We start from the raw sequence: 20243 nt of genomic DNA, 5'->3' as shown, positions 1-20243 counted from the left end.
TCTGCGATCATAGATTTTACATCAATTATTTGATCTCTTTCCAGTTCATGAGCTCTACTTTCTTCTAGCTTCAGTATGAAAAACAATTCCATACATATAATCAGCAATTATCAGCAATTCAACATTAATTTTAAATGGTCTGATTTTAGAATAAATTTCTTTCTTTTTTTTTTTTTTTATGATTTAATTTATTTATTTGACAGAGAGAGACACAGCCAGAGCTGAGAGTGAGAATACAAGCAGGGGGAGCAGGGGAAGGAGAAGCAGGCTTCCCACCGAGCAAGGAGCCTGATGTGGGCCTCGATCCCAGGACCCTGGGACCATGACCTGAGCTGAAAGCAGACGCTTAATGACTGAGCCACCCAGGCACCCCAGAATAAATTTCTAATAGGAGTACTTACTATGCTTATTTTCCCCTGCAAATTTCATAATACCTGTAAATAGAAAAGCTGCGTCTTCTAACTACTAAAGTTTTCAAGCCTCTTTTTGTTCAAAATTTACATGTTGTAACATTTTTCCTCAAAAAATTCTGATACAGGACATTTATAGCTTTTATCAAATTGTGATCCTGAAGCCATTATTTTCAGTATCAGAGAAATTAGAGCCTCATTGCTGTTTTTAAATATCTTGAGTTTCTCTGATAAAAGGTAGTATAATATATAATAGGATTTCGGCTTCAAGATCAAGTCTGTATTTACAGTAACTAATAAGAAAATAGTGAAGTTTGAGGTTACCAGGATAATGCCTGAATGCCAAGTCCTAGACACTGGACAAAGTACATTCAAGGGTCAATAAAACTCTGGGGCCTGTGAGCAGAGACAGATGCAATATGGTGCGGTGGACAGAATATAGACATAAGATTCAGATGTAGCCGAAAGAGAAAGTAAGGATGTGTCTGGGGAAACATCCTAGCTACATTCTGAAGGATGCATGACAGGTGGCTGCCACCTCGGGGAGATTTAAAGAAAAAGTCTGTGCAGAGGCTTTGCAAAACTTTGGTATAATGCATTTGGGAAATTACAAAGTATATGATAGTGCTAGCAAGTGAGCTGGGAAGCGGCAGAAAAAAAGGATACATAAATAGACAAAAGCTAAGGGGCAATCTTGAAAGATAAGAATTATATCTCTGTATGTGGTTCTCAAAGGTGTTGAATTAATCACTGTAGATGTGCTGCGCACCAGTGGACTTAGAATGCTAATCTTTCATAGCATATCACCTTTAAAAGGTTATTCATGTAGGAAAAAAAATAACACAGGTGTAAAGTTTGTGTGACACTCCTCCGATGGGCCAAGGTTCCCCAGGCAGGTGCACCTTAGCTATCCTGCACCTTGTTCTTCTACAAGCTGTCCTAAGAGAAACTAACACGAAATTGTTTTCTTGCTGCAGGTCTTTTCGCTGTGCTAATTCTAATTTTTTTTTTTTTTTCAGTGCAAAGCTCTGAAGGGAATTAAATTGGACAGAGACTCCGCCTTATATTCTGTTGGAACAGAATCACTTCCTTGCCTGATATTTTTATTTATAGAATTTAACTTAAAACTAAGTCTGTTCATTTAGCTTTCCTTTGAAAGTTAAGCATAAGTGAAGTGCAATGCTATCACTTCACCATTTCGCCCCATACAAGTCTCACATGCATAAATAGGCATTATTCCTATTTGTTCTCATCATTAAACGTTTGGACATGAATCCCTAGATTGAGTTTGCTCAGTCTGTGTCTTTATGTCTTGAGTACTGGGGTGACATTTAGAACATAGGTTCTGAAAAATATTATCCCTGTACTTTATAATTCTCTTATCTGAGGGCTGTTGACATTGCTGTATCTGTGAAATAGGTAATGTATGCTCATATGTAGCAATAAAAATTTTATCATTATACTTAATTAAAAGGTGACTCCCATTTCATCCACATTTTGGGAAAAAAGGTAGCAAATAAAAATATATTTCTTAGAAGTAGATCTCAGACACTATTTTACATTTCATGGTAGATTCAATCCTCAATAGAGGTTTTTATTCAAAGTTTTCAACAAAATGTTTTTCATTAAATATTTTCAATAGCATTGTAAATGATCTGATGTCTTGGTAGATCAACAATAGAGTCGACTTAGGTAAAGCTGGAATGTTGCTAAAACGAAATTTAATCATCATTTGGTCGTTTCCTTATCAAGGATTTCAATTTGACTGACCAATTCCAATTCACAGTAATAGCTTTGTTCCTAAGAGACTCTAAATCAAAGAAATACTCACTAAGGGGCAGTTCCTACTGCAATCCAAAGTGTGTGCTATTATCTTGTAGCAGGTGACAGCAAACATCTGCTGTGAACGTTAGTGTACATTTGTAGGAGGTGCGTGCTGTTTTTGGTTTCACTCTATCTCTGAAACCTATCTGCATGTGAGAAAACCCGGGCAATAAAAGAAGTTTTACCGGCACATACTATAGCTGAGCTTGAACTCAATGCAGAGATTTCACTTCCTTTCTTTCCTTGGATTCCAAGCCGGGGGAGCACAATGGGGGTGTTGTGCTCTGGGCTAGCGTGGTATGCATGATACTAGGAAAGGACATGTGAACAGCTTCCAGTATCTACACCGTTTGCTTTACAACTACCCTGAACTAAATCAAACGGCACAGCAAGACTCTAAGTTCAGAACAAGCAAGTGCAAAATCCACTGGCAATTATGACGTACAGAATTCCTGAATTTAAATGTATACATTTGTGTGTTAAGAGTTAAATAAATCATCGATGAGGCTTCAGAAATGCTCCACAATTTTCAAGCTGCTGATTTTCCATGCAATTGTCTTAATATATGTCAAAGTACAGTTGATAAAAGGACCCATTGTTTACAAGGGAGAAAGATTGTTGGTTATGGAAGACTGTCCAGAACGACAAGCTGTCATGGTTTGTTAAAACACTAAATATCTTAAACTCCAAGGCATATTCATAATGGTTTTTTGTCACACAATTTCTAGGACACAAATCACTGAAACAACCCTATGTTTCTGACACTATTTTGCGGAAATGTATGCATGTGTGTGTGCATGCATCTTTGGTAAATCCAGATAACACAACGAATATAAATCTTTTAGGTTAAGTTTTGCTCCAAATTATTGTTATGCCGTGCTTTCAAAAAGGGCAAAAAAGCTTACCTCTGTCAGTCAAGTGGGTACGCCGGGACCTCCTTCTCAGCCTCGGCCTCAGCGTGCAGGCAGATGCTCTCTGAGCCAACAATCTGTTAACAGGAAGCAGGTACAGCCGAGAGCGTCCACCTGCGTTACGGTCCGGTGCCCATCCGAGCACACACCTGCTTCTCCAGACCTGCGGCTCAGAGGGAGCAGCCCGGCGCCGGACCGGACCGCTGTCTGCAGATGGTAACACCCTCCTTTTGGGTCACTCGTCTGCAGGCTGAGCGGCTAGAGAGCTGCTGCGCTCACATTGCAGGGAAGGCTTGCCTTCCCAAGACAAAACCCTTTTCTGCTGCCTGATAGCAGATATGCCGCGTTATCACTCTGCATTCCACTTTCTCAAATCAGCTAATCACAACAGCCGTCAACAGCTTGTCCAAATGGCAGCTCGCCGGCGTGCGTGCGTGGCTCTAATAACCGCATGCTAACATGCCCCTTGCTTCTCTTTTCTCTGAATGGGTTTTTAGAAAAATGCTTCTTCCAGGGTGAAGCTCAGCAGAATTTGCCCCACTGTTTTCCATAAGTAAAATGGCTGGTCCTCTCAGCACTGCTGCAGACAGCTCATTGGGTTCCACTGGCTTTTCGTAGTCATAGCAACAACCAACAGACAGACTTAGACAGCAAGCATGGCTGATCATGTGCGGCTCACCGACACAGCTTGTGAATTTCTTTTCATCAAACTCATCATTTTTTGAGGAGGGTAGCTTCTGTTAGCTTTCTGAATACTTCACCAATAGCACAAGTGCTTTGAGTTTTCAACTTTCGTGAGGAACTTTTGTTACAGGAGCCAGGGCTACGTGTGAAATTGAGCAAGGGAAGTAGATGGATTCGGGTCTATCCAGGTTAATAACATGCAAGTCACCCTAGAGACACTAATTGGAACCACTGTCAAAACAGATTCTACTTTCCCGTCATCGAATGGGCATGAGGGAGATTGGCAGATGTAGGCAGTTATACTTTGTGTGTTTAAATGATAAGCTTATAGCCACTTAACTGAAACAAAGCCCTATGACTCATTACATATGGCCCAAATAACCAAGTCAGATAAGGATATTTTATAAGATGTAACCTATGGATTTCATGTATCTAGTTACTTTAATGTATTTTTATGTATTATAGAATTTAAGATAAAATTTTTAAAATTCCGATTGTTTCCTATTGCAGAAAATGATTAACTTAATTATAGTTTATTTGTAATTTAAAAATACTTTGAGGGGCGCCTGGGTGGTGCAATCAGTTAAGCATCGGACTCTTGGTTTTGGCTCCGGTCGTGATCTCAGTGTCTTGTAATCGAGCCCCGCATCGGGCTCCCCCTTCAGCATGGAGTCTGCTTGAGATTCTCTCTCCCTCTCTCTCTGCCCCTCTTGCTCATGTTCTCTCTCTAAAATAAATAATCTTAAAAAAAATAAAAATACTTTAAAAATCCAAACCAAATTAAAAACCCTTTGCTTTAAACATTACCTCCAAACAGGAATAGTTTTACTTTCTCTGTTAGATGGATCACACCTCACTCCTCCTTGAAATGTCACCTGCTTAGAGAATTTCCCATGGTTAACGCCCTTAACCATTTATACATTCTGCAAAATGCCCACCCTTTTCTTTAATTCTGTCACCAGTCACAATCTATTTGATATATTTCCAAGACACCATCCCATTCATTTTTGTTTCTAACAACCTATTTGAAATAGCTGTGTAACCACTTTGGACTTGTAAATGTAGATGCTTCATTTGCTAGTAGTCATTGACTTAGTATTTTGTAAGGATTTCATTTCCTTACCACGTTAGCACTCTTGCCTTCAGTAGCAATTTGCCAACTTTAGTATATTGAGAATCCTGTGGATACAGACTTGGTGATCCCATTTCCCTTCCCTCTCCAACCAGATTCACATTTGGTAGGATTGAGCCAGCTCAGGGTTTAGCATATCTACTAAAGTAAAGTGGATGGGCTTTTCTGCCTGGTGCAGTCCTTGTCCCTCCATACTGTTTTAAGCCTGCTCGCGTGTCCTCATTTAAATTACCTTCCCTTAAGTTATTTTGAGTTTGTGGCACCTGAATTTGCCGCTACCTTCAACTTCAGCCTCATAATCTGTTCTTTACTCCCCACATTTCAGCAATCTTGAATTACATCCTATTTCTTGCTTCCCTGTCTAGCAGATATTCCTGCTACATAAAAACTTCTCAGCCCCATTTCAGCCTCCTAGCACCTTTTACCTCCATCCCAATCTGCCTTCTACTTTATCTTTCACCGCTTTGTTCCAATACACCACCTCACCAATGGCACTCCCATGAAGGGTAGGCAGTAGCCTCCTCTGTGCTTCCCCCGTACCTGGGATCTACCTCTGCTACTACCAGACTTGTTACACCTGTTGACTTAGTAGCCATGTCCTTTCATGTCTGACCCCTATACTGCTCTGTCAAATCCCCAGCGGGCAACTTGGTCCACCCGTGTCTTGTCTTCCATGTTTTAATTTTAATTTTAAGATGTTGTATTTTTAACTTTTTTTAAGATTTTATTTATATATTTGACACAGAGAGAGAGCACAAGCAGGGGGAGCTGCAGTCAGAGGGAGAGGGAGAAGCAGGCTCCCCGCTGAGCAGGGAGCCCAATTCGGGCTCCATTGCAGGACCCTGGATCATGACCTGAGCCGAAGGCAGATGTTTAACTGACAGAGCCACACAGGCGCCCCTAATTTTAAGATATTTTAGTATCTTAAAATATTTTGAAGGAGGACCTAAAGTGCTGTTTGAACAGGTGCTGAATGACGGCATAGTGTGAAGTCTGTGTTTTAATTCACCTTTTCAATATCATACATTTGTCAACATTATAACTTCAGAAGAATTTAAGTGGTTTTGATTAAATGTTGGCATGTTAAAAAAGTTATCAAGAACCATCTTAGTTCGTTTTGTATTTTAGGATGGGTTTTCTTTGCATTGTCTGAAAATGTCTTTATTCTACCCTTATACCTGATTGAGGATTTGGCTAGGTACAAGAATCTTTTTAGTCATTTTTCCTTTGGGATTTTGAAGGCCTTCTTTTTAAGAATCTTGTATGTTCTTGCCCCACTACGCCCCCAACTGTCACTCCCTCAAAAAGAGAACGAGAAAATACCCAAGCTGCACAGGGTAAGAGACTGGCAGAAACTGAGGCTAAACTCTTTGCTTTTATGGTATCCCTGATGGCATCTCTAGTAACTGTTATACGTTACTCTCTGCAGGGGGTTCTGTTATTTCTGTGCTCTTTGGCTTCTTCACCTACCCCAAGCCCTACCCCTCATAACTCTGGCCACCATGGCCCATCAGTGCTGCTCTCACCCTTTGGCTCTGCTCTACCTCATGTCTCTGACTTCCATTGTCCCTCCTAACTTGTTCATTTTTTTAAAAAAAAGTTGCTAAATACAGATTTTCAAGAAACAAATAGGATTTTTCCATTTCCTCTTTCTGAGCCAAATGGGATACGTCATAAATTGCCAGCAGATTTATACCTAGAATTCCCAACGTCAGGTGCTCATCTTTGGTCCAGTCAGCAATGGTAGGGACACTTGGCATTACATTGTTTTCAAATTTTTGCCAATGCAATAGGTACAAAGTAATAGCTCATTGTTGTCTTAATTTGCATTTCTCCAATTACTGATAGAATTAAACATCTCTTCATGTTTGATGGTCTTTTGGGTTATCTCCTCTATACATTTCCTGTTCATAGCTCTTAGCCTGTTTTCTCTATTAAGGTTGTTGTCTTAGTGTGGAATTTTTAACAAAATGGTCATTTTTTTTTTTTTACATATTTAAGCATTACAATTAAATTTGTTACATAATTAGAACTTAATAAGATCTCCATTGACATGTAAAGGAAAACCAGTAATTCACACTGCTAATTGTTTTGGTTTTTATTCCTCAGAAGTGGGTGAAAATCTCCATGCAGAATGTTCTTCTTTTTTTTTTTAATATGAAAATATTACTACTACCATAATATAAAGAATGATTTTCTAAAATAAAACCTAAGGTCGTACAAATGTCATCACAGAAAGTGTTGGCAGTAGAAGTGTCTTGCAAAATTAATATTGCTCTCATGCTTAAAGTAACAAATAGCATGAATGAAAATGGAGGCCGAGGAGCTGGTACAGAGGGAAGGGGTGGAAGGAGACGAGCGGAGTGTGGCGTGGGACCCTGGGCCGGGTGCTGGGCCAGGAAGAAGTGCTACCAAGTGTATCATTGAGACAACGGGTAAATGTGAATGTGGTCTGTATGTTAGGTCGTAGTGGTGCTTGCATTTGAGATTTTCATAACTTGATAATTATATTGTGATGTTAAAGTTCTTAGGCAACTTGGTCAAGTGCCACATAGCTCAGCAGAAAGAATAATAATGCGTGATAGTGTATTTGTAGTGTGTGTGTGTGTGCATGGTGTAATTTAGCTCTTACAATGATAGATATATACGTATGGATCTAGCTACTGAGGGCTAGCACAAATATGGCAAAACACCAACACCTGGCGAATCTTGGGTGAAGGGTATTTCCGGTTTATTTTACTCTTCCTTCCAAGTTTGCAGTTTTTGTTGTCAAGATAAAAAGCTTTAAAAAAGGAAATAAAATGAGAATAAAATACAGTGTTCAGAACAAAAACAGATTTAAGGGAAGATTATTTGATGAGGACTTAACTATTTATCAGAATTAAAATTAAAGTTGCTAAGTTAGGGATATGAATTAAGGTGATTATTATTGTTACTATTTTTTTAAAGATTTACGTATTTATTTGCGAGAGAGAAAGTGAGAGAGCGGGGGGAGGAGCAGAGTGGGGAAGGAGAGAATCTTAAGCAAACTCCCCACTGAGCAAGGAGCACGACCTCATGACCTCGAGATCATGACCAGAGCCGAAACCAAAAGTCAGAGGCTTAACTGACTGAGCCACTCAGGCGCCCCTATTATTGTTACTATTATTCACATTACTGAGAGACTGGGTAGAAAGTATTAGAAACATTTTTCATTTTCTTGAAAGACATCTGTTATGTCCCTGCATTTACTGTATCCTAATATTGAGCTACTCATCGCCTTGGTGCCCATGTTGAAATCCGTCCTACTCTGATTCCTTCACCGCTGTAAAAATGCGGCGAGATGATCGTTGATCAAAGCAGCATGTTCTGCAATCCCACCTGTCCCTGCGGCCTCCACAGCTGGGTGACAGTCTACCAAGGGATCCAGTCCCTGGTATAACAAAGAAGCTCTTTGTACAACTTAGGGAGTAGAATTGGAGCATGGTTTGTTTAATAGGACAGCGCAGACTGTTAACGAGGCTTGGACTGAGTTTCTAATTCCTAACAGCAAATAAAATACAATATGCTAAAGGTTGTTCCTAAGCCTTGCATATTTAGTTATGTTAACAATGAAATGAACAGGGTGCTGTGACATGGGGCCAAGAGGGGAAGGGTGACAACCACCTTGGACGGGTTTAGACAGAGGATTGGAGTATCTCAGCCAAGCAAACTGGATTTATTTTTTAAAATTCCATCCTCTAAGAAATGTATGGTGGGAAACAGACAGACCCATAGGCCATTAATCGGATGCCTTAATATCCTCTGAGAGAGTCTGACCTTGATAAGAATCCAGAATGACCTTGATAAATCAGAGGTACCTGAAACCAAAACAAACCCAGCAGAGGGAAGGCTTTCTGGAAATCTACTTACTGAATAATTAAAAATGAGAAAATGATTACAGAAGAACAAAACCTCACCAAAGGGCAAATGATATCAATATAAATGTTGGCAATATAAAACTGTTCTTAAAAATCTGAATATAAAGTAAAATCTATGAGCACAAAATTAACACTGTGTGCATGACAGAAGAAACGCTCATTAGCGGTTACCAGAACCCATTTAAAGTTCTATATCCCTCCCCTAGATGAGGAAGAACAAGGAAAATGCAGCAGCAGTATAGGAGGAAGATCTGGCCAGGCCTAAACCCAGAAAACTTGGTCTTGACTGGCTTATAATAACAACACTGTTTTAAATATTTCAGGTTTATCAAGCTCTGGGCTTGTGAATGCCTTCCATCACAGTAGCTCACAAGAACCACTTTATCTTGAAATGGGCATTAATACGTGTCACTACCAGGTGGGGAAGAAATTGTAGTGTTAACCAATAACAAAAGACAAAACCAAAAACCTAGCTGACAATTAACCATCCACACCCCATGCAGCCCACCCCCAGCCCCGGTAAACCCAAACACAAGTATGTCTTGCTTGGCCCTGCGAACGAAAAGCATAGATGGCTTTTATTAAGCCCACAGCGTGAGAGATTCTGTGAGCAATATTGAAAAGCCTGCACTTGCTTCCAAGGAATTTGATTGTTTATACTTCATAATGATAAGCTTCAAAAGTGACCTGGAAAGAGGAGGCTGCTTGCTTTCACCCCGCTAGGAGGGGCCATGCTTTGTTCTCCAAGAGGCACTCCGACCAAATTAACAGAGTGTATCTCTAGTGACCTTTTCCACTTACCATTGTTTCCTGTGGAAACAGTGGCTCCCGAGTCCCCCTGTGCTGGGAGCTACAAGGCCCGGCCGTGCCACCGAACCTCCGGGCTCTGCCGTCACTGCCTTATTGAATCAGTAACGAAACACATCAGCCTTGGCAAACAAAACCTGGCAAGAGGCATTCTAAAACAAATGCTGCTAGTTTCACCTGAGTCACTGGAACAGACCAGGAGGCCCAAGGTGAAACCTGGCAGCTCCTGTGAACTCTGAAATGGCAAACACCAAAGCCCTCATTTGCCCAAGGCGCAAATCCCAGAGAAATGAAAATTCAAGGGGTCACCCCCCCTTTTAGAAGCACTTCTGACAGAATTGGACAGTGAGATTTATTCATCAAAATGAACAAACAATATAATGAGGTCTGAGTAATAGACGATTTGATACCTGTTGGAGAATCCCATTGTCAGATACCAAACGAGAAAAATGGTTGAAAAACATCCCCCCACCCCCTACGCTGGAAACAAAAATGCACTAGATGTCCTAGATACCCGATTAAAGGCCCACCAGTGACAGCATATACAACTTGGAGAAATAAACTCTGTGACCTTGTGAAATATTGGACAGGGGCTCCATTTTATCCCGTTAGGATGATAATCAAGAATGGCAATTACTTTATCAAGTCTATCCAAATCAGAGTCCATTTCCTTTGTTTTCAAAAGTAAGACTCACGGGTCCTAACTGCTGGCTAGTTACCTTGAACTGATAACGAGGGAGAATATTCTTCTTTTGGACATTTTCTACGTCAAAGGAAGAAGATGAATTTTGTAAACAGTCCTTGTGGGTTCAAGTTAGTACAAAAATCATGTCACAAGTAACTTTACCACAGGTGTGAGGATGGATAAAGAAAGAGCTGATACCTAAACTATGTCTTGAAGGATAAGGAGGAGGACTTAATGAAGGAAAGACATAACAAAGTCTGTAAACCAAGGGAATAACATGAGCCAAGTCTAAGATACGTGAGTGGGCTTGGTGGATTCTCTTTCATAAATTGGATGAAATAAATGTATCCCCTGATTTTCTAACAGGATTTTTAGTGGATCAAATAAGGTAATATATGAAAAAGTTTTAAACTCAACAATTATAAATAAACTCAAGTTATTATTCAATTTTTGGTAACAAGAGAAATAGTTTTATCACGGTGTCTATTAGGATTAGGATTGACTGTATATACAATAAACCCAAATCACAGTGCTTAAGAAGTGAGAGACAAGGAGTTCAGGGCCAGTAGAAAATTGACCCCATGGTCATCAGGATACCAGCTCCTTCTCTCTGCTCTGCCATCTTTTGAAAATGGCTCCTATCCTCTAGTCATCCTCATGGTCCAAAATGGCTACTTGTACTCCAGCCATCACATCCATGTTCCAGGCAAGAAAAAAGGAAAGGAGGGCAAAGGGGCAAATTTTCTACTTGAGTTGGCCTTTTTTTTTTTTTTTTATTCAAGATATAGTTGACATATAACATTATGAGTTGGCCTCTTGGAAAGAACTTTTCCATAACTCCGGCATTTCTGCTGACATCTCTTTGCCCATTCCTCACTCCAAGTGAGGCTCAAAAATGCCATCTTTCAGCTGGGCACATTGTTGTCCCAGATAAATCAGTGTTCTGTTATTGAGGAAGAAATGGAGAACAATCATGGGTAAGCAGTAAGTAGCCGCGGCCAGATAGCAGCCAGGGGTCATCAGTCATGAGGCATGCCAGAGAGGCCCTTTTAGGCAAGATTCACCTTTTTCTTCAAACCTACAACTGGGCTTTGAAAGTGACACTGCTCACAGACAGGGCTCTCGGGCAGCCCAGTTACAGATAGACCATACACATTGTGCAGTTACATTTTCCTTGTACACTTATATATTTAAACTCTGTCTGTCCTGTGGGATTATGAACTTCAGGAGAGCAGGGATCATTTGTCTTGTCTTCACCCTATATCCATTGCTTAGCCCAGCACCTGGCATGTAGAGACAGATATGATGAATGAACAGATGAATGAATGAGCAGGCTGGGGAAGGCACAGTGAATTGTATCTTCCTCCAAGACCATCCCTCAATCCAATCCAACAAGCATTCCTTTATCCTGTACTACATGCCACGAACCTCGTCCGGTGTTAGATTACTAAATTACAGCTCCCGTTCTGGGTGGGAGAAAATACAAGTGAATAAGTAGTTATGTTACAATGTGATTTGCTTTGCAATACAATTATATCCAGGCAGTCATGGGAGAAGAGAAATGGCTAGTCTCTGAGCTTCATGAAGGGGCTGTACCTAAGCTGTGTCAAAAGGGTAACGAGGAGCTTGCTGGTCTGGGAAATCAGGGACAGGATTTCCAGGGCAACACAGAGACTGGAAAGCAAATTCGCAGTTTGGGGAAACCAAGGAGATTTGAGTGTAGCTGAAGTGCAGGTTGGGGGGGCAGTCATGAGAGGAGAGGAGATTGAAAATGTAGACGTGTGACAGTCTATGAATTATCTTGTGCACGTTAAGGACTTTGGAGTTCATCTTTCAAGGAAATGGGAAACCACCATAGGGTGTTAAAAAGAACAAAGATGTGATTATATTTGTATTTTAGGAAGATAGCTGTGGAACACATTTACCTAGGCAATATATTTTAATGGAAATATATTTTCATAGGGCTTTATGTTTTGATTTCTTTTATTGTTCACTTTTATTACACATTTTTTGAGCTCCTTCTTTCTGTAAGATATTATATTAGGTGCCAGAAGAAGTACCAACAGAATGCAGGACCCATAAATCCTAAGATATACCAATATTTACATTCCACTAAAAAGAAGAAAAAAACTTGCCAATGACATTGTAACAGTGTTCTAAGTTAGAATTGTTGTTATTTGTTAGAAGAGCTCTTTTAAATGTAATTATTTAAATTCACCACCTATCACTCTGTGCATACAAAAAAAACAAAAACAAAAACAAAAACAAAGAAAAAGAAGTGAAAGTAGTTAAGATATCCCTAAAATTTTTCATATTCAGGGTTCAGCTTTTCTGCATGGCATTTAGATCAGGGTCATTGGTATTATGTTCCCCCCTTTCCTGACACACACATACACACACACACACACACACCCCATCATCATCTACCTGGTAATTTTCAAAGTTTCACAGTTTGGCATGTGTCAGAATCAGTTAGAAAAATAGTGAAAATAGAGGTGCAGGCCACGCTCCATTTCAACAAGCCTGGGCTTCTGATATTCTATGTTGCTATTCTAAGACATTCTGAGATGCCCAAAGTTTAAGAAGCACTGCTCTGTGGCATCAGGAGAGTTACTGATTCAGGAGCACTTCTTCAAGCAAATGTACCGCTTATGTTTTCAGCATTTTCTTGCATTTGGTGAGTTTCGATGTAATACAGGACAAGGGGTGTCACAGCTACTACCTGGCTGAGCGATGTATTGTTTCCTGGGACATTAGATTGCAGACAGTGTGCATCTCAGAATCCTTGAACTATGCTATTTTCAAAAGGATGGGAGTTTTACAAAGTATGCAAGGAGTACATCAAAGATAATGATTACTTGATTTTTATAATAAGGAACTGATAAATTATGGTACCTCCATGTGAAAGATGTTCTGTGCTTAAAAATAATTATGTAGAATGATATTTTTAAAAGTGTGTTCTATGAGTGGCCATTCAAAAAGGGCACCACAAGCAAAATAAATAAATAAATAAATAAATAAATAAAGTGAGAAATCTTGCAAACCATGTCCCTTTCTTAGTTTCACAGTGCATTTGAGCATTGAAAGCTCTGAGAAGGCAAGGAGTTTTTAACCTAGAACGTTCCTATTTATGGCATAAAAGATGGTTCATGTTTACTTATTTATCTATTTATCTATCTATCTAGATATCTCTTTATTCATTTTAGTAATCTCTACACCCAACATGGGGCTCAAACTCATAACCCCGAGATCAAGAGTTGCATGTTCTTCTGACTAAGCCAGCCAGGCCTCCCTCATGTTATATTTAAATAAACAGCAACAACAATGAAAAAGTGGGGGCCTATTTTATGAGACTTTTTCAATTCACATGAGACTAGAAGAAAAGTGTTAGTCATAAATTACAGTAAGAGGAAAGCAGAACAAAATGAATATAGGCATGACGTACAGTTTTTCTTTGGTGGTTTTCAAGGTCATATATTTATGGAATAGAGATTTTTAAACAAATGAGTCAGACTGTTTTGTCTGTGGTTTGATATAAAGGCCAAGTAGAGAATTCAGTAAATTGTATCTCAAAAGTTATTCAGCTATTGAAGAGAAATAACCTTACATGAACTGTGTTCAGCCTATATCATACATGAAGAAAGGAGTACTTGTTACTATTTAGGGGACCTTGGGTAATTGCTTTAACTTCACAAGCTTCATTTTTTACATCAAAATGGTTACGGGTTTTGTATTTGTTTCCTAGGGCTGCTATAACAGACCACCATAGACTGGTTGGTTTTACACACAGAAATTTACTGTCTCTGAGTTGTGGAGGCTAGAAGTCCAAAAGCAAGGGTTAATAGAGCCATGCTCTCTAAAAGCTCTAGAGAAAGATCCTTCCTTCGTCTACCTAGCCTCTGGTGGTTGCCAGAAACCCCTGGTATCCCTTGGCTTGTGGCAATATAATTCCCCCCAGTCTCTGCTTCAATCTTCACATAATCATCTTCCCTCTGTGTCCAAATTTCTCTTCTCTTATAAGGACACTAGTCGCTGGAGTAGGGCCCACACTAATCCATTATGACCTCAACTTAGTTACATCTGCAAAAGCCCTATTTTTAAATAAGGTCATGTTCTCAGGTTTGGGAGCTTAGGACCTCAATGTATCCTTTTGGAGACAAAATTCAACCCATTATGATGTCATAGCTATCATTTTTTTTTTTTTTTTGAGGAAAAAGTTGTCAGTCCTTATTCAAAGTTGGGTCTGCAGAGAACTAAAGTATGCCTAATTCTACTGAACAGAATTGATAAATGAGTGAATTCCCAGGAAATTGGTGGAAAATATCAAACAAAATGTTTATTTGGATGCTTTTTCTCGAAAAATCCTATCAGAACTCTTCCAAATTGATTGCTTTTTCCAGAAGAATCACCAAAGCAACCTTCTCCAAACCCATACTTTCACTTCAAAGTTCATCCCTCACCCCTCCACCCCCCATCTGGGCAGTAGGTGGTCTATGCTGGGGAAGGCAGCTTCCTGAGATTGATCTGTGGGCTTCTGGGTTCTCTTTAGCCATCCGTTTTTGAGAGGAAACATGTATGATTTTGTAGTGTCTCCAAATGCAGGCATTGCTTCTTAATTCAGACTCTCAAAGATATTACACTATCCTCTGCTTATAAATCAAGTGGGTTTAGCAGCTTCAGGCCACCAGTGACCTAATGCTGTTATTACAGCTTAATATTGCAGAAAATTATTAAGCACATGGAAAACAATTTTTTATTTGTTCATTTTGTTCTGTTTTTTTCTTTTTAGTGTATTGGAAATCATTTCTAATTTCAAAGCACAGTGCAATAATAGTCAATGTAGTTTATTTAGCAGATTACCATGTGCCAGGACCACGCTACATATTTTATAAATATTAAATCTGTTCCTCAGAGTAGACCTGCCAAGTCAGAATTATTTTAATTTGACAGATGAGAAATTAGACTTTGAAAAATCATGACTTTCAAGGTCAGAGAATCACATAATTTTTCTATTATACTAAGTTTCTTATTTAAGCACTGTTTTAATTAGTTGCCTGTAGATGTCGAGACTCCTGTTAGTTCTGTTTGAATCAAGTTACTGAAAGTCAACTTAAAAAGCAATGGTGACATTCCCAACATTTTTTTGCCATTTGTCTTGGATAAATCAGTTTGATCATTCTCATTATAGTTTCTGCATCTTAGAATAAAGGTATTCTATTTTTTATTGCTTTGAAGTATTGCACATAGGACTGTGGAAAGAGAGAAGGCATTATCAGAATTTAGATGCTAGGTAATTTTGCTAGCCACAGTTATCACTTAAGACTAAAACTGCGGAATTGCTCCTGAAATGAATGAAACCATTGCTGTTTTCAGCTGTTCTTTATACTGGGTCTAAGTCCACTGTGAAGAAAGAAGAATAATGGTTTTGATTTTCTCTCAGTTGGAGTGACCTAGCTCACTTAAGATTTCCTCTCTGTGCTACAGAATATCTTCACCTAAAACTCCTGCAAAGTGAAATAGCCCAGGTCACCATAGGGAGCCTTTCCGCAGTTAATTAAACAACCTAGCCTGAAAGCGTTTAAAGTCCATGGCTTAACAAACCAAACAAGAACTTGATTCAAGCAAAATCGAAGTAGGGGAGCAAGATTTTAGTCAGCAATATTTTAACCAGTGACACCTTATCAAAGGTGGACTCAAATTCTTTTAAATTCATTGCCGTATCACTGCATTTATATAATAACAAACATTTCTTAGAGCTCCCATGCTCTCCAGAACCAGGGTGGTTTTCTCTAAAGTTTTTCTTTGTATCTACAACTTGGTGGCAATATTTTTTATTCAAGAGTAGCCCGTCATGTATACTCACTGGGCTGAGGTATGTACATTTATCGGCCATTAATACCTGTTATTCAAGTTACACTGGTCTATGATAAACATAAATCCAGGGTCACAGTACCCTGTGTCAGCTTGTCATGGAAATCTTTCTTGAGTTTTCTTCTGAATATTTTCCTTTTCTTTGCCCTGTGCATGATTCGTGTATGTCATCATATTTTCTAAACAAAAGAAGTTGGTCATGTCAGCTGGTGAGTATTAGCAAATTCTTTGAAAAAATAATTCAGTATATTTGAAATTATGATTCTCTTGTAAAATCAGGGCTATTAATATATACTATTTCCCCATTTTCCCCCTATGTTGCAGGGTTAGTGGGGACAAAAAGGAAAGATAAAGGACCAATGAAATCACACAATTTACCTCACAAATATATTTCTGAGTTCTTTGAAGTGCCAGGGACTATAATCCGGTGAAATAACATTAAAATGAGAACCAGTAGACAGAATTACTATAAAATTTATCCCTAATTATATGATCATGAACAAATCACCAACTGCATTTCTCAGCTCCTTTATTTGAAGATTGGGAACGTCTTAAGCCCCTGCCCACTAACAGGTTATTACAAGGATCAAATGAACCTTTTAATTTGCTAGTATAAAGGGCAGTGAGATGGAATTCAGCTTGCTTTCCTTCTCCACTGCTGCCACTGGGCCCCCTGCCCCATCGTCTTTGTCGTCATGATCTTCATTACCATCATCATTATTGCTATGTGGTCTTAGGTTGGTTCCCTAGAAACAGGAGATTTACTAGAAGAGGTTTATTGGTGAGCACCTTTCCTTAAAATACCTGTAAAGGAGTGTGAGAGGGAAACTTGGAGAGAAGGTGAACACTGGTGAAGTTTCAGGAGAGGCCACAGGGAGCTATGGTGCTGCGATAATCCTTTCAAGTTGTCCCAAGTGAAGACAAGGGGGTTGAGCCTTTGTACCCCTGTTTCCACTCATTGCATGCTGGCTACCTACATGGAGGGTGCATAACTTTGGGTGAAGCCATTCTTGGAGAGAGACTCAGTTGTCAGCCTTCATCAGTACATGCTCTTGGGGTCTGGGTAAATGAGTGTGCCTTGGTCCGGAAGAGAAGATATGAGGGATTGCAACATCCACTAAAATCACCACCAGCACCACCATCCTCATCTGGGGCTTGAAATGGCCTTCAAGAAGTCCTTGAGGACACAGTCATTTCATTTCTCTTCTCTAACACAACAAAGAAAGAGAAGATAGAGCTGCCCTGATAGGAAGCATCAAATTATAGCTGAACCTCAAGAGCATCTTAGGAAGGCAAGGAACTATTCTCCATCCACAGTCATGGCAAAATCACATCCTACATGGCCCAAGAAACAGACACATAGTGTAGTACATCAATTCCAAATCAAATATCTCTTGTCTCCACATTGATCACTCTTCAATTTCCATTTCTTTCATTGAATGATAGATTCTCAGGGTGAGAGAGGACTTTGCAGATCAGTTGATATAAGTGCTGCCTTGTGGTTGAGTTCTCCCTAGTGACCCTGACAAACACTACGCAGCCTTTACTAGATGGATCATCTCCAGCAATGGAGGCTCACTACATTCCCAAGCAGCCTATTCTGTTGTCAGGGACTTCTCCTTGTGTGAGTGGGGTTTGCTTTCTCCATTGGTGCCATTGTTGTGCTATGGGATAACAGAATAGATTTACTCTATCTTCCATATGTGCCATGCACATTTTCTTCTTGAACGAAGTGTACTTAATTCCCAAAACTTGTTCTTAATTTGTAATAGTTTTTTTTTTTATAATTTATTTGTCAGAGAGAGAGAGAGAGCACAAGCAGGGGTTGCTGCAGGTAGAGGGAGAAGCAGGCTCCCCACCGAGCAAGGAGCCCCATGTGGGTCTCGATCCCAGGGTCCTGGGATCATGACCTGAGCGGAAGGCAGATGCTTAACTGACTGAGCCACCCAGGCGCCCTCTCAATTTGTAATAGTTTAAAAGCTTATACCTGGCCTCTATCCTTTGAATATCTTTTTTTCCTCTTAAACTGTGAAGATTGCTCCAAGTTTTCTCTAACTCATGCAAAGAAGGATGGGACAATCCTCACTCTTGCTACTGGGCCTCTATTCATGTGGCCTAATATTAAAATACTAGACTCTAAGCTGTATGTGTGAACGGTGAGATGTGGTTGCTAAATAAGGCTCTGTTTTAAAGCCATTTGTTTCTTAGTCTTGTCCTAATGCAGCTGGCCTTTTTTTGAATGCTAGTGTAGGACTTTGCATAGATCTGAGCAAAACTGAATTTTGTCTTTCATTCCAACTATTGAGATCTTGGTGGATTCATTTTGTTTGGAGGTTGTTTGTTTTTTTCCAGTCTTATTAGGGTAATTATATACACAAACATGCACATATACATACACACAGATAAATAAAAATATTGGACAAAATAACATGGAAAATTTAGGGAAAGAGAGAAAAAATGAGAGAGAAAAGGTAATTGCTATTCCATCCTCATTCTCCCCACTACACACACAGACACACAAACCAAGAGATGACTTTGAAAGATTAGATGATGCAGATTGAACATCCTACTTACCAAAAGATAGAGGACTAAGTTTTCTTTAAGCTTTGCATCCAATTTCTGTCACATAGTCATTATTTATAAAATGTTAACACCTACTCTGTACTTATGCACTGGAATAAAACATCCATGAAAAAATCATTTCATACAGAATGTCTTAAGATATTTTTTCATTAATTATTAATCCCAACCATCTGCTTTATACAGTCGATCCATACTTCCTAATTTCTCCACCAATTTCTTGAGGGGTACCAAAAATGTATTGCTAAGTAGATCAAAATAAATAATTTGATTTTCAGATTTAAATCTTCGGTTGAAATGACTACACTGAGTTGGGCTGAGAAGAGGAGGAGAAGTATAACTAATGCATTCTTTATCTTTTAATTCAATGATTTCTGCCATAATTTCTCCAAGGGTTCTAATCCTCATGTACGACATAACTTTAAGAAGCACAATGGTAACTGCATATCATTTGATTGTACATTTACACTGACAGTTTTTCAAATCAAGTTGTATTCTTTTTACTTCTTTCTTTTCATATTTTTTCCATTTCCCTGGTTACTATTATTAACCCAGAGGTAGAAAATTGAAAGGTGCTAAGAGCAATAGTGAGAAAATTTACATTCTGGTTGGCCATTTAGATGCCTGCAGACCATAGTTTGGAGAATGAGCCACTAAGCTATTGGAAATTTCCCAGTTAATGAATTTGCAGGATAACCATATAGAGTCAGGAGATCCAGAACACCTATGAGGGGCTATAAGGTGATAAAACACTTTTTTTTTAAATAGCTCTTTGAATCACCCAATATCTGATTTTAATTCCGCAAACAGAAAACAGTTATGGGAGGAAGCAGCTGAGCAAACATCACCATAAACACTGAAGAAATAGGAGCATGTATTTAATGTGTTGGAAAGGGCCTCCTTTTGATTTCTGAAGTACAATCTGGTCCAACTCAAGAAAGGGAGTGGCTTCTGCAGTAAAAGCAAAGAAGCTGACATCCAAAAGATAAAGAAAAACTTCTCAAGATGGAGCCTTGCTGGTACTAATGCTTTTTTTTTAAGACATAACCTGGATATCTTAGATTACCACTGTTTGTCAAAGTAGCTTGGTTAATAATTTACCTTTCTCACCATTTGGATCAGATTCTTTTCTTATCAAACTGCTGTGTCTGAACCCAAAACAAACAACCTCCCTAGAGCAGTAAGTGATCATGTCAAAGCTGGGTTTGTGTGATTGTGGTGGAACATATTTCTGTTCTTTCTCTTACAATCTCTCTTGTTTCCAGTAACAGTTCTGCTAATGAGGGTCAGGGCTAATTTGGGCTGCTCTGTTGGTACTTATGGTTTGCTGTGACTTGATTCTTTCTGATCTTTTAAACTTGCCCTTTAGGCCTCTCCCTTATTTTTCAATCTATCCTAATTCCTTCAGTCAATAGGGAATTTCAGATTTCACTAAAGAAA

General features: G+C 39.2%; 1 protein-coding gene across 14 annotated transcripts in view; it reads right to left on the bottom strand.

Annotated features, from left to right (window-relative positions):
* Positions 1 to 20243, bottom strand: part of SORBS2 (sorbin and SH3 domain containing 2) — a 345960-nt gene that overhangs the window by 209192 nt on the left and 116525 nt on the right. For 8 of the 14 annotated variants that reach the window (XM_078069770.1, XM_078069776.1, XM_078069784.1 and 5 more), the window contains exon 1: positions 3140 to 3767. The exons of 1 other annotated variant lie outside the window; for it this stretch is intronic. The gene's annotated coding sequence lies outside the window, so the exon portion shown is untranslated. Of the gene's footprint in view, positions 1 to 3139; positions 3769 to 20243 lie in introns of those variants that run through there. 5 more of the 14 variants (XM_078069763.1, XM_078069766.1, XM_078069773.1 and 2 more) reach the window with 1 other exon arrangement.

The sequence above is a fragment of the Halichoerus grypus genome, chromosome 3 (assembly GCF_964656455.1).
Source record: "Halichoerus grypus chromosome 3, mHalGry1.hap1.1, whole genome shotgun sequence".
NCBI lineage: Eukaryota > Metazoa > Chordata > Mammalia > Carnivora > Phocidae > Halichoerus > Halichoerus grypus.
Note: the sequence above shows the minus strand (reverse complement) of the source record. Positions and strands in the feature narration are given on the sequence as shown.